The sequence below is a fragment of the Cryptomeria japonica genome, chromosome 6, assembly GCF_030272615.1.
Source record: "Cryptomeria japonica chromosome 6, Sugi_1.0, whole genome shotgun sequence".
Lineage (NCBI taxonomy): Eukaryota > Viridiplantae > Streptophyta > Pinopsida > Cupressales > Cupressaceae > Cryptomeria > Cryptomeria japonica.
Window position 1 is genome coordinate 35,259,359 of NC_081410.1, and position 13,523 is coordinate 35,272,881.

Sequence of the window (13,523 nt, forward strand, 5' to 3'; positions counted from 1 at the left end):
AGTATCATTGATTCCTCCATGAATCATCATTTGCATCATCATTTATTTATTTACTATTTTAGAGAGGATTTTCCCCATTAGGTTCTTTTGATTTTCTCAAGTTCAATGTGAAAGATTTTATTGCGTTTGCATTGCACGTAGGTACCTAAAATGATTTTTAGTCAAGACCCATCTTGTATCTTGTTTTCATATTGCATAATAGTCTTCTCCCTATATTGCATTTAAGGGGGGTGTTGGAGTAAATGTGCTTTTATCCCATTTACGTAGGCTTAATTTTTACATAGGAGTTGACATAACACTTTATTACATATTAGTTACATAGTGCTTAATAATTCAACAATGCATCTAATATTTGTAGTTGGTAATTAGATACCAGTTATCTTTACCTCATCACACCCCAAATATCTAGAGAGAGTTTTTGTAGAGTTTATTGCATCTTAATATAATTATTTTCTCATTGGTGAAATAGCCTTGTTTCTTCTCTCATACATTGTGAAGGTTCTTATGTTTGTAAATTGTAGTTCCTGGGTGGATACACCAACAAGCCTATGAAAACAAACTCCCATTTATCAAGAAGTATTTTGTCTATTATATATACATGCATCTATAAGTAATCCCAATTGATAATTATTTTTTACTCATGGATAAATGAGAATAAACTCTCATTCTATAGTTTTGCAAGCACTTTCATATTCACCCTTCTCTTATTTAATAATTTTACGATTAAAATTTTGAAATTTATTGTTAGCATTTTGAAATTGCCTATCATAATGAAGGAACACATCACTAGCATACATAAGTATCTTACATCATCAATAGGAAATATATTTTGGTTAAGTGTCTCAAGCTACTAAATAAGATGCTAGAGTGTTTGTAACCTTACTCTTCATAGCAAGTTCCCGTCTATGCAAAAAGTAAACTACCACAAGAAATATATACTCTAGTTGATAATGGAGAAAGAGAAAGAGCAAAAAAAGTCTCTTTCAAGTATGTTCATGATAATGGGTTATTTTATTACCAAAAGTGGAAGTCTTTTCTTGAAAATCAAAGATTTTTATTATTGGAGCGGTATTTTGAAGAATTAGCACATAATATATTAACATGGTGTAAAAAATATGAACTATAGTATTTTGTTTCTAGTTGTGAAATATATAGTTTATTCTAATACCAAATGATAAAAGTTATTTTGTATAGGATGGAAAAAATTAGCTTTTCAAAAATTATGTGTTTTCAAGAAAGAATGTATGTGTAGGTCCATCATTATTTGACCTAAATGAATGAATTTGTTACTATTCTATTCATGAAAAGTTCATAAATGCCGAAGTTTGTTGAAGGTATTACTTTATTATTTTGTAATAGTTTTTTTATCATCGTTAAATTATGGCTTTAAAAAACCCCTAGCGTATGGACACCATAAATGGAGCTAAACTAATCACAATATCATTAGTTTTTAATCATGTTGACAATGATGTCTAAATCGGTTAGATATATTGTAAAAAATAATTAAAAAAATAAATTATACTATTAAAAATTAGTAATAAACATCATTCAATTTTTATGACTCTCTTTACTTCAAAATTATTTAATAAATAGAAAAATATTTCAAACAATAAAAATACATACGTAAAAAGAAACATTGTCATATATAATGGGTTTTAAATTGGTCCAAAAGTCCTAAAAATAGTTGTTAGCCATACTTATAATTTCTATTGTTGTTAACATCTTATTATACTACCATGGTTTGGATAGGTTTGTCATGATTAGTAATGGGCTAATGCATAAAAAAATGGTTACTGTGATGACTAATAAAAAGAAATTGGAGAAGAAATAAAATAAGAAGAGAGATTAAGGGTCATTTGTAGCTACTAAAATATCAAAGAACCATGGCTCTACTACTGAGAATTCTAATTGGGAAGAGTTGTTGGATACTCTAACTAAGGACTGTAAATCCTTGTACTAGTCCTCCATGCTTTAGTGTCTTGTTGTTTCTTCATCCTTATTTTCTATTTCAGTTTTTCTTTTATTGGTTAACTATTTTCTTGTTGTTCTCTTGTTGTTTGTTTTTCAAGTGTTATTTTTTGTGAGTAGCTATTGGTAGTCTTGGTTTATTTGGAGGCATGATAAATGTTGAGGCAAAATGGTAAATTATTGAAACGAAAAAAAAAAGGAACTATCATATGGTAACTATGAACTTGTATAAAATTTTAAAGCAATAAGAATACAATCAATAAATCATATGAACATATACTTGTAGAAATTGGAGAGTTTGAATATAATTTTTCTATTGTCTAACAAATGGATGACAAAGATCTTTAAGTAGATATCATTCATGAAGAGTTGTGTGCCTTGCATGGATCTAGACTAGATTCCAACAACAAAAGTTGCACTCCAGTAAAAAAAATTTCCTATCAAACTCCTATACATAGCTTCTTTAATTTATTTACCATTTGGTTCTTCAATCAACTTAGTGCTTTCCTCCATTGGCTTTAATGATGTCTTGCTTTTGGAATTCTGTGAGAATTTCTTTGGTATATTTTATTTGAGAGAGAAATATTTTTTAGGTGTTTACCACAATTGAATTCTAGGAAAGTAATGAAGTAATCTTAAAAATGGATCTTCGTATCTTCTTTCACATCTTGAATTAGTAATTGACTATTCCCCTTAATGATAAAATCATCAATGTATAACAAAATGAATATTACCTTGTTGTAAAAACTCTTAATGTATAGCTTTGGATCAACATAACATTTTTGTAATCCTTTTCGAAAAAACTACTTATCAAATTTTGAATACAACACTCATGAGGCTTTTTTCAAATGATATAGTACCTTTTTTGGTTTTAAATCATTTGTTTCTTTCATTTTACAACAAAGTACAAAGATTGTGTGGCATATACCTCCTTTGTCAAAATTCTTAATGTGTAGATTTGGATCAACATCATATTTTTGTAATCCTTTTTGAAGAAAATACTTATCAAATTTTGAGTACCATGCTCATGGGGCTTGTTTCAAAAAATATAGTACCTTTTTATAGTTATAAATCATTTGTAACTGGAAAAAGGTTTTCCACATAATTAGCTCCTTCAATTTGCTTATATCATTTCCCTACCAATCTAGTTGTGTTTTTGTCAATTGAAAAATCCAATTTAAACATTATTTTGAATACCAATTTACAATCAATGGCATATAGATAAAAGAACCATTGTTACTTGAAATAACACCATGCTAGATTAGATCGAACATTCCAATCACATACTAGAACAAAGTCTTTATAGGGTAACAATGGGCACTATAGTTTGAAATATTGATGTTGAGGCCAAAGTAAAATGGCTCAACAAGTGTGACCAAGAGTTGGTTTTCTTTCTCTTATAGTATCTTAAGAACCCCTCTTTCATATTGAAGCTTTAAACACTCCCAATGAAGTTTTGACAACTCCAGATTTTTTTAGGAAAGCTAGATGAAATGAAGAATCATGAATTAGAGAATGACATAGCAAAGGGGTTAAGTGTTCTCAAAAAAATTATTTGGATGAGTCTTTAACCTTGGATGTGGTGTCTTGTTTCTTTCCTATGGTCCTCATTCCGATTTCAGGAGCTTTCTCCCACTAACTTTCAATATCTTTTAAAAGAGGCCTATCTACTTTTCCATTGACATAATTTGACTTCCTTTGGATCCCTTACAACCATACGTGTGCAAATTAACACATATTTATCCCTTGTCTTAGGTTTAGGGTCACATTACCTATATTTAGGCCTATCTCATTGTCTTGCCAAAGTGGTTTTTTTTAGAATAACTAATAGTACAGATAGAATCTACCAAAAATGTGTACCTTTTCAAATACCCATTTGGCCATATTATGACATATCTCAAATTGGCTAGGGGTTCCTTCAGAATGGTATCCCTTAAAATCGATTGGTATGCTGCAAATACCCCTAATTATGCCTACTTTCCAAAGCAAGTGTGTGATATTTCTTTCCCAAAAACCAAATATTCCTTCCAAGGTTACAAGATTTCCATGTAAAGTCTATAGGTGCAACTTATAGCACTGGATTGCATATTTAATCTACCCAAACACAAAACCCTCTCCTTACCTATCTTCACTAGCCTAATATGTGAGGATATTAGGCCTCCACATGCACCAACTTGCCCCAAACTCCAAACCATACACTTATAATCACACTAACATTTATAATTCCCTATTTACACCCATTCCACTGACTTGTAGAGGTTAGAATAATGAAATGGCTAATTTTGGCATATTTGACACCAAAACCCTCACAACTAGGGCTTATCAACCCCGTTACACCAAAATGGCTCCCAAATGCTGCAAAATAAATGAAAATATACCAAATCAACACAAAATACTTTTAAATCATTATAATATCACATCCAACTAATGTCATGACAATAGAAATCTATATAGAACAATACCACTGCATATAGCAGCAAATTTATGGAAAACAACACAAAAATCTAAAGTTTTTATTGCCTTTTGTGGATACAAAGTTTTCAAAAACCTTGCATCAATGTTTTTGAGGCTATTTAAACATGTCTCCACCAAATCCCAACTATTTCCAATAGAATTTCAAAAGGTGATGGTTGATCTTCCCTAAAAAACCAAAATTGACAAAGTTTCCAAACAACTTTTACATGTATTTTGCAACTACAACTAAAGGACCCTTCATGAGACCAAAAGCATTGAAAATGGTCTTTATTTGACCTTATTACATGATTCAAATTACATGACACAACCTAGATACCAAAATGGCCTATTGAAAGAATAAATGTAAGCTAGTACTATAAGTTTCACATTTATACTCCACATGGAAAGCTTGTGACCCTAGAAGAAATATTTGGTGTTTCGGAAAGCAATATCACACACTTCCTTTGGAAAATAGGTCTAATTACATACATTTGAAGTATACTAGACAATTTTAGGTGATACTATTCCAAATGAACCCCTAGCCAATTTGAGATATTTCATAATATGGCCAAATGAGTATTTGAAAAAGGTACACTTTTCTGGTGGATTCTGTATGTACTGTTATTTATGCTAAAAAAACCACTTTGTTAGCAATACAAGGAGATAGGCCTAAATATAGGTAAGGTGGCCTTAAACCTGAGACGGGGGCTGAACCTATGGTAAGCTGAACTTGTATGGTCATAAGGGAGTGAAAGAAAGTCCAATGATGTCAATGGCAAAGAAGATAGGTCTCTTCTCAAAGATATTGAAACTTAGTAGGAGAAAGCTCCTGAAATGTGACTAAGGACCATAGGAAAGAACCAAGGAACCACATTGAATGTTGAAGACTCATCCAAACAATTTTTTTAAGCAATCTCTTTTAGGACTCAGAGGCAACTGAGAGGGAGGGTGAATCAGTTGCCCAATAATTTCAACCCAAATATAACTTAACCGAACTTGATACTTAATACCGGTAAACCAAATTTAATGCCAGTAAACAGATTAACAGTTAATAACAGTACTGATGAAACTTAATGCATGAAACAGAAAGAGAAACAATGTCCACAACACATAACACGGAGATTTGTACGTGGAAAACCTGTAAGGGGAAAACCGCAGTGGGAAACCTTACCCACAATCAAATGATACTACTGCATATAGTATGTGTATACAAATGGGGTCTGGACATTCAGAAAGGCCAGCCGCATAGATCTCACTACTCAATCACAAGATGGGAGTCACATTGACTACAATTGGATGATTAAATCCAATGATAATGTACTACTCTAGGTAGCATCTCCAATGTTGGATTCAATACCAGTTAAGCTTTGATTATCTCCTTCAAACCTTCCTTGAATCTTCAAATGATGTCTGTGTGAGTAGCTCTTCTTACACTCGTATTTATCGAATATCACAACCGTACAATACCTTATTATCCTTTTTATTACAACATTAACCTCACAAATGAGATCTTTCATATATACCAAAACCTAAGACCAAATTTGTAGGTTGGCTTACTAAGAATAATACAATAAAATCTATTACAAGTAAGTCAAGATGCGATGCATCATGTCGGCTCAACAATAATACTAATTGATTAAACCATCTCCATAACATGTCGTGCTAATCTAGAATATATAATGCATGTTGGTCCATAACTTAGACCAATTTGTTGGTAACATCAAATATGTCAACCCGATTAGACCAATAACCAAATCTCAAAACCAAGTGTCCAAACCATGTCTTCGACATAACCAAGTGATCTCCAGATGATAACAATTCATCAGTGGTGCTAGTGAACAATATAACCTACCAGTGATCCAAATACTGGTGACTATGCATAAGTCACTAAACTTGTCTGTGAACAAAATGTGTCGGTTCAACATAACCAAATATCTCCAAAAGGATAAGTGTGGATAAGTGTTGACATCAATGACAAAACCAATGCAACATATCCATAATACCAACAATCTCCCCCTATGGCATTGATGTCAACATGAGATGGAAAAACCATCTAAGTTCCAAAGCAAAAATGCCAAAAACCAAAAACCAACAATCTCCAGAATAGATCAATACCAGAAATCAAAATACAAATGCAGAGAGTGTATATCTCTCCCCCAATGAATAATCTCTCCCAAAAGGATAATGTGTTTTTCTATAGATATCTCCCCCCCTTTGACATCAAATGCCAAAGAAATACAAATACCAGATACAATGAGTTCATAGAACCAACTAAAATTACCAACTTATCTAACTACTCCCCCTGAGAAGTAGCTCTCCTCCATCAAAGACGGAAAAGATCTCATTGTAAATCATGTCGGTTTGATGCCAAGCATCAACTGTCTAAGTCTCTATCAGTGAGGGTATGACCCCAAGTTGTTCTCTGAGATATTCAAAAGTTTCCTTAGGAAAAGGCTTAATAAAAATGTCTGCAATCTTCTCTTTAGTATTCACATAAACCAATCTTAATTCTTTTGCTTCAACATTTTCTTTCAGAAAATTGTATTTGATAGAAACATGTTTAGTTTTAGAGTGAAATACCGGATTCTTAGATATATCGATTGCTACTAATTATCACAATAGATGATTATAACTTTTTTGCATTTTAACTTTATGTCCTTCAACATTTGCTTAATCCATAATACCTGAGTACAATTAGTTGTTGCTGCAACATATTCTGATTCTGCTATTGATAATGATGTACAACTCTATTTCTTGCTCAACCATGAAATCATTCTGCTACCAAGAAAGAATGCCCTGCCGGTGGTTCTCTTTTTCTCATCTACATCTCCTGCCCAATTAGCATCGGTGTATGCACATAACTCAAAATTTTCATCTTTAGGATACCATAAACCAAGATTCGTTGTTCCTTGTAAATATTGGAAAATCCTTTTCACTATTGATTCATGATTTTCTCTAGGACTACTCTGAAATGTTTAAACAATACACACTTCATTCATTATATCAGGTTTTGTTTGTGTCAAATACAGTAAACCTCCAATCATAGATTTGTATCTTGTCGGTTTAACAGGAGCTGAATCATCCTTTAATGATAGTTTATTAGTTGTAGTCATAGGAGTACTTACCGGTTTAGAGTTTTCCATACCAAATTTCTTCAATAATTCCTTCACGTACTTTGATTGACATAAGAATATACCTTTATCAGTTTGTGAAATCTGCAATCCTAAAAATAATTTTATCTCCCCAATCATAGACATTTCAAATTCTTCCTGCATCTTGTTGGAAAATTCTTTACACAATCCATCTTCTCTTCCAAAAATTATGTCATCAACAAAAACTTCAATAACCAAAATGTCTTCATTAGTCACTTTGAAATATAAGTTTCTGTCAGCATTTCCTTTAGTGTAACCAAGTTTCATAAGATATTTGTCGAATCTAGCATACCAAGCTCTAGGAGCTTGCCTCAATCCATATAAAGCTTTCCTTAACCTGCAAACCATATCTTTATCATTTATCAATGAAAATCCATCAAGTTGTTCAATGTAAACTTCCTCTTCAAGATCACCATTCAAAAATGGACATTTAACATCCATTTGATATAATTTATAGTTCTTGTGTGCTATAAATACAAGAAATAATTTGACTGCCTCAATTCTAGCTACCAGTGCTAAGGTTTCATTGTAATCAATTCCCTCGTTTTATGAATATCCATTACACACTAATCTTTCTTTGTTTCTGATTACCTTACCATCTTCATTAATTTTTTTTCTAAAAACCCATTTAGTTCCAATTACATTTTTATTTTTAGGTCGGGGAACTAATGTCCATGTATTGTTCTTTTCAGTTTGTTCCAATTCATCTTCCATTGCCTTAATCCAATTTTTATCTTCACATGCCTCAATAATAGAGGCTGGTTCAATTTGAGAAATTAAACATACCTCTTCATTTGATAGTCTTCCTCTATTCATAACTCCTTGATATTTATTCGCAATTATTTGACTTCAGAGTGATTCGGTCTTACATACCTGGGTGTATTCACTTGTTGTTGTTCATCAGTCTCTGTGGAATTCTCTGATGATGCCGGTGTGACTGGATCAACATTTTGTACCGGTGCGCTCTGTATAGGTTCATTTGTGATTATCTCAAGTGCCAGTTCAGAATCCATAGACTTTGAATTTCTTCTAAAGTGTTCATCGATCTTCACATTTGTAGTCTCAATGATTTTCTACAATCTCTTATTAAAACATCTAAATGCTTTTCTCTTAGATGAATACCCAAGAAATATTCCTTCATCACTTCTAGGATTTTTTTCCAATTTCAATTCACATAGGTTACAATTAAAATAATATAAATTTGATGGAAAGGTCAATCACCTAGTTCATTCTATTATTTTTAGACAAGGTTAAAAATATTATGTGTGCAATGAGAATACAAATGCTTTAAAAGTTAAAAGGAAAGAAGTCAAACTTAGAAGGACAAGAAGACTAAGAAAGATAAAAAAATTGAGACCTCTTAATATGACAATGCGAACTCTTCAAACAAAGGGAAACGTAAAAGTGAAAATTTTAAGTGTCCTATTGCAAGAAACCTAGGCATGATATAACACAAGTGTATGAAGAAAAATATAGGCCACTTCTCTCATCTTCTTGTGAAGACTAACATAGGTTTCTCTGAATCTATCAACTCATGTTCATCTACTCAAGAATTTATATAAGAAAAGGAAAAAGGTAAAGAGAAACCTAAGGTCCAAAAGACTTTAGTTACTATGAGATCTTCATTAGCTCAATATTCATTAATTGACTAGGGTGGTTTACACCACATAGCTTCCACACAAGTTTAGTTTCTTCCTTGGAGCCCTCTATCATTTCTTCCATTATCTTGGGTGATGCCACACCAACATCTATTGGAAGGAGAGATTATGTTGAAGTGAATGTGGGATATTCACAAATTTTCTAATTGTGCCTTCTCTTTTATCTAATCTCTTATCAATGTATTAGATCACTCAAGGGAAATGACATGAGATTTGAGTTTTTTACTAATTAACTAAAGATAAGAGATCCGTGTAGCAACTATTTGATACATTTGGGAAGGATAGTTAATCAAGCCAAGTTTTATACCTTCTCACATTCTTCTCCTAATATTTTTCCCACTATATTGTGTACTCATTAAAATGAAGTGAGGAAATCATGCCATGAGAAATTTGGCCATCTTAACTACCTAACTTCAAAAGCTAATTCTTAAGGAAATGGTCACAAGGTTTCCTAAAGTCATTTATTTTAAAGGTCTTTGAGAGGATTGCATTCTTGGGAAGTATTATGAAGATAAATTTATAAGGTCAAAGAATGGAGTGAAACACAAGTTTTGGAGTTAGTTTAGAGTCATGTATCTTAGGAATTTTTCCCTACATCTCTTAATAAGGAAAAATATGCTCTCACTTTCATAGGTTACGTTTCCACAGTCCCATAGGTCTACTTGATTTGGTAGAAATAAAAAAAATTGGGCTTGAACGAACTTGTTGAAAAATAACCAAGAAATATCATTAAGCTTTTGGAAATGATGATGAGTGTGACAGTGGAAACATCAATGTTGAGGATTTTTTTACATTAAATGGAATAGACATGTAATTACTATTTCCATATACTTCTCAAAAAAGGGTGTTGTAGAGCATAAAAATATATTCTTAAAAGAGATGACTAACAACATTCAACACTCTCCAAAGACCCCTTGTGACAATGGAAACATCAATGTTGAGGATTTTTTTACATTAAATGGAATAGAAATGTAATTCATATTTCCATATACTTCTCAACAAAAGGTGTTGTAGAGCATAAAAATAGATTCTTAAAAGAGATGACTAACAATATTCAACACTCTCCAAAGACCCCTTATACCACAATTCTAGGTAGAAGCAACCAAATGTTCCTGTTATATTGAAAAATATTTAAAAGGAATCACTCCCTTTGACGCTTGGATAAGAATAAGAACATGTGTTGATAATTTCAAAGTCGTGTGCTCTCTAACAATGGCATGAATTATATCAAGGAAATGCATGGTAGTGGAACCAAAGTCTGAACCTTGCATATCTATAAGCTATGTATATGGTGTAAAAGGTTATCACCTACTCCACCCAACTAGACATGAGATACTCTTTACGAGAAGTGTTAAGTTTTAGGAAAGTCCTTCCAAATAAATACTTCAAATTTGTACTTCTTTTGTAGATTTGTTAGATATTGATGATTGAAATCAATAACCATAGATTCTTGAGCCAAATTTTGTTCTTCGAGTTCTAACAATGATGATAATGATGAAATTATTCCTAATATTCTTTAGGGATAAATTTAGAATTTTATATATCTGCTCCTAAATGACCCACTTCTCACCTTATAATTGAACACTATGTAAAATATCCCTTTAGATTAGGAGAATATATTTTGTAGTTACATTATGATTTAGTCAAAATAAGTAATCCCTAGAGAAATTAAAAGTTAACTTGGTTTCTAAGTTCACTTTTCCTAAAAAGGTGCACCATGAATAGATGTTTGCACGATGCTATAGTGTCCCATAAAAATGCAAGAATAACTTTATTGTTGGATCATTATGTTTCCTCAACTTGATAGTGTAACAACACAATCATCCAAGTTAGGGTTCCTAGGAAAATTCAAATCTCTTTTTTTTGAGTAAATTATACCTATATTTTTTAAAATAAGAATGAAGAACATTGAATCCATCTATCTCTTACACACAGATTAACATACACAATGTAATAATATGCATTTGGACACGATTGCATAGAGGCACTAGCTAATAATTTTTAAGACCTCATTTGTCCTCATTGATCTTCAAAAGTGTCTAATTTGGGCATTTCTTTCATTTTTTCATAACATTTGCATATGATGGGAATTTTCAATAAACCAGGTATCAATACAAAGCCAAATCCATTAATTTCACACTGGTACAGGTATTTTTTAGTGGTTTTATTATTTTATCCTTATTTTTACTTGTTGAATTTAGAATTTCGTTTTGCCCAATTTCTTGTTGATGAAGGGTTTAATTGTTTCTATTGTGAGTGATATTTTTCTATGCTCCCTTATTTTTCCATGGATTTTCCTATGGTATAACTTCTAACTCCATACAATTATCATAAGTAGAAATTTGATATCAAAGTTTTGGTGTTCAAATTTCAAATGAAAGTGAATCACATTAGAACACAATCCCGAACCCATAAGTGCTATAGAAAAGAGAAAATTGTTTGATAGAAGAGATGAAGGTTTTTGTACTCTTATCGTACCCATTTTTCCTAATATTTGTTATCATGTTTTATCTTGTACACATCCCAATGATATTTGGAATTTATCTTAGAGGAACTATTTGGAAGGCCATATAAGATGAGAAAATTTTGATTGGAGAATGAATTAATGAATCTTAATTCTAGATATTATGATAATATCAAGGAATTCTTCAAAAAGTGTAATTATTTAAAATTAGATAGAATACAAGGTTAGTAAAGTGGATGAATAGTTGGTTCTATCTATTCTCTCTGATTTTTTGGTGTGCACATTTACTATGCACAATTTTTTAAGTTTACTTAGGAAATACTATTTAGTTGTATACCATTATATATAGTTAAGTATATCATTTTTTGTTTCTAAGAGTGGTTATACCTACTCTTCTTCCTAATTTGGACAACTATCCTTATCACATGTGTAGTCTTCTCTCTCGTAATCTACTTTATATGCATGGGGTCTATATAGTGTATGATATCTCATTGATATGAATGAATTTTTCATTTGATTGGTAAAATAGCTTATCTTTTGTAACTTCTCTATTTCTTTTTGAAGGTTTCTTTTATTTGTAGCATAGGCTTCTAAGTGCATCAATATTAGCTAGGTCATGATTATTAGTGTTTTCTTCTATATTTAAGGCTATTATGGATGCTCTAAGTAGTGCACAAAAAATGCCTTCTCTTGAAGGTTTTATAGATCAACTCACAAGGGAACAAGAAAAGTTGGCACAAATGGGGCCATTGATGCCACCAAGGTATCAAGCATTTCTTACAAAATATCGAACTCCAAAGGGTTCAAGTGGCAAGAGAAACAAATAGAATAAGGATTCTAAGTTGGATGAGTAAGTTAAGGAATCTCCTTCACAACATACGCTTAGTCCAAGACATTTTCTAAAGAGGAATCATCACAAAAGGTGAGTATGAAATTTTCTTATTGCAAGATATGAGGATATTATGAATGTAGGTTATGTAATAGGAATATTGATAAACTAACACACCTTCTTCAAAATAAAAACATCTCATTAGTGCTTTTCCTTTTTTTTTTTCTTCTCAATGGAAAGCATATTCATCTACACTATCAAAGAACACAAGATTTATAATGGGGTGAAAGGTAAAACACTCTTGGAGTCTACTATTCCTGAAAAATGGGAGATTTCTTATTGATTCAAGTGTATCACATCATATGACATCTTCTATGGATATGTTTTCTTCTTTTGAGCCTTGTAATTAATCAAACATTTTGATGGGTGACAATACATACGTGAATATTTTAGGGAAAGGTTATCTTCACATGGGAGAGTGATCTTTTCATAATGTTCTTTGTGTATCAATCATCTTGACTGCATTCCTTTACTCACTATTCTTTTGATGACGATGTTCTGTTGGCTAACGTTCACACCCTTCCATCAAGTGTGAATCATGTTTGTCATGCAAAACTTTTGGTCACTTGAATATTGGTACTCTTGATTTTAGTGTTGAGTTTCCTACTCCTCCACATTCTTTATTTTTAGTTTTGAGCTCTACTCATTAGTAGGTTGATCATAGTTTTTAATATCTTTCTTTGTCGGATGAGTATTTGGCAGGTATTTCAAACCTATTTGCTGAGTATGATCTTATATATTTTGGAAACATATTTGGGGTGTTTTCTCTCATATTTAATGATAGTTTCAATACAATTGTTGATTCACATTAATTTAATTTGGTGATTGAATTTCAATATCTTCCTCGTTCATTTGATTTGCCACATTTCTTGATTGAGTTTCATAATGATTATGTTGTAGCTTATTCAAGCTTCAAGACTTCTACTAAATTTTTAGAT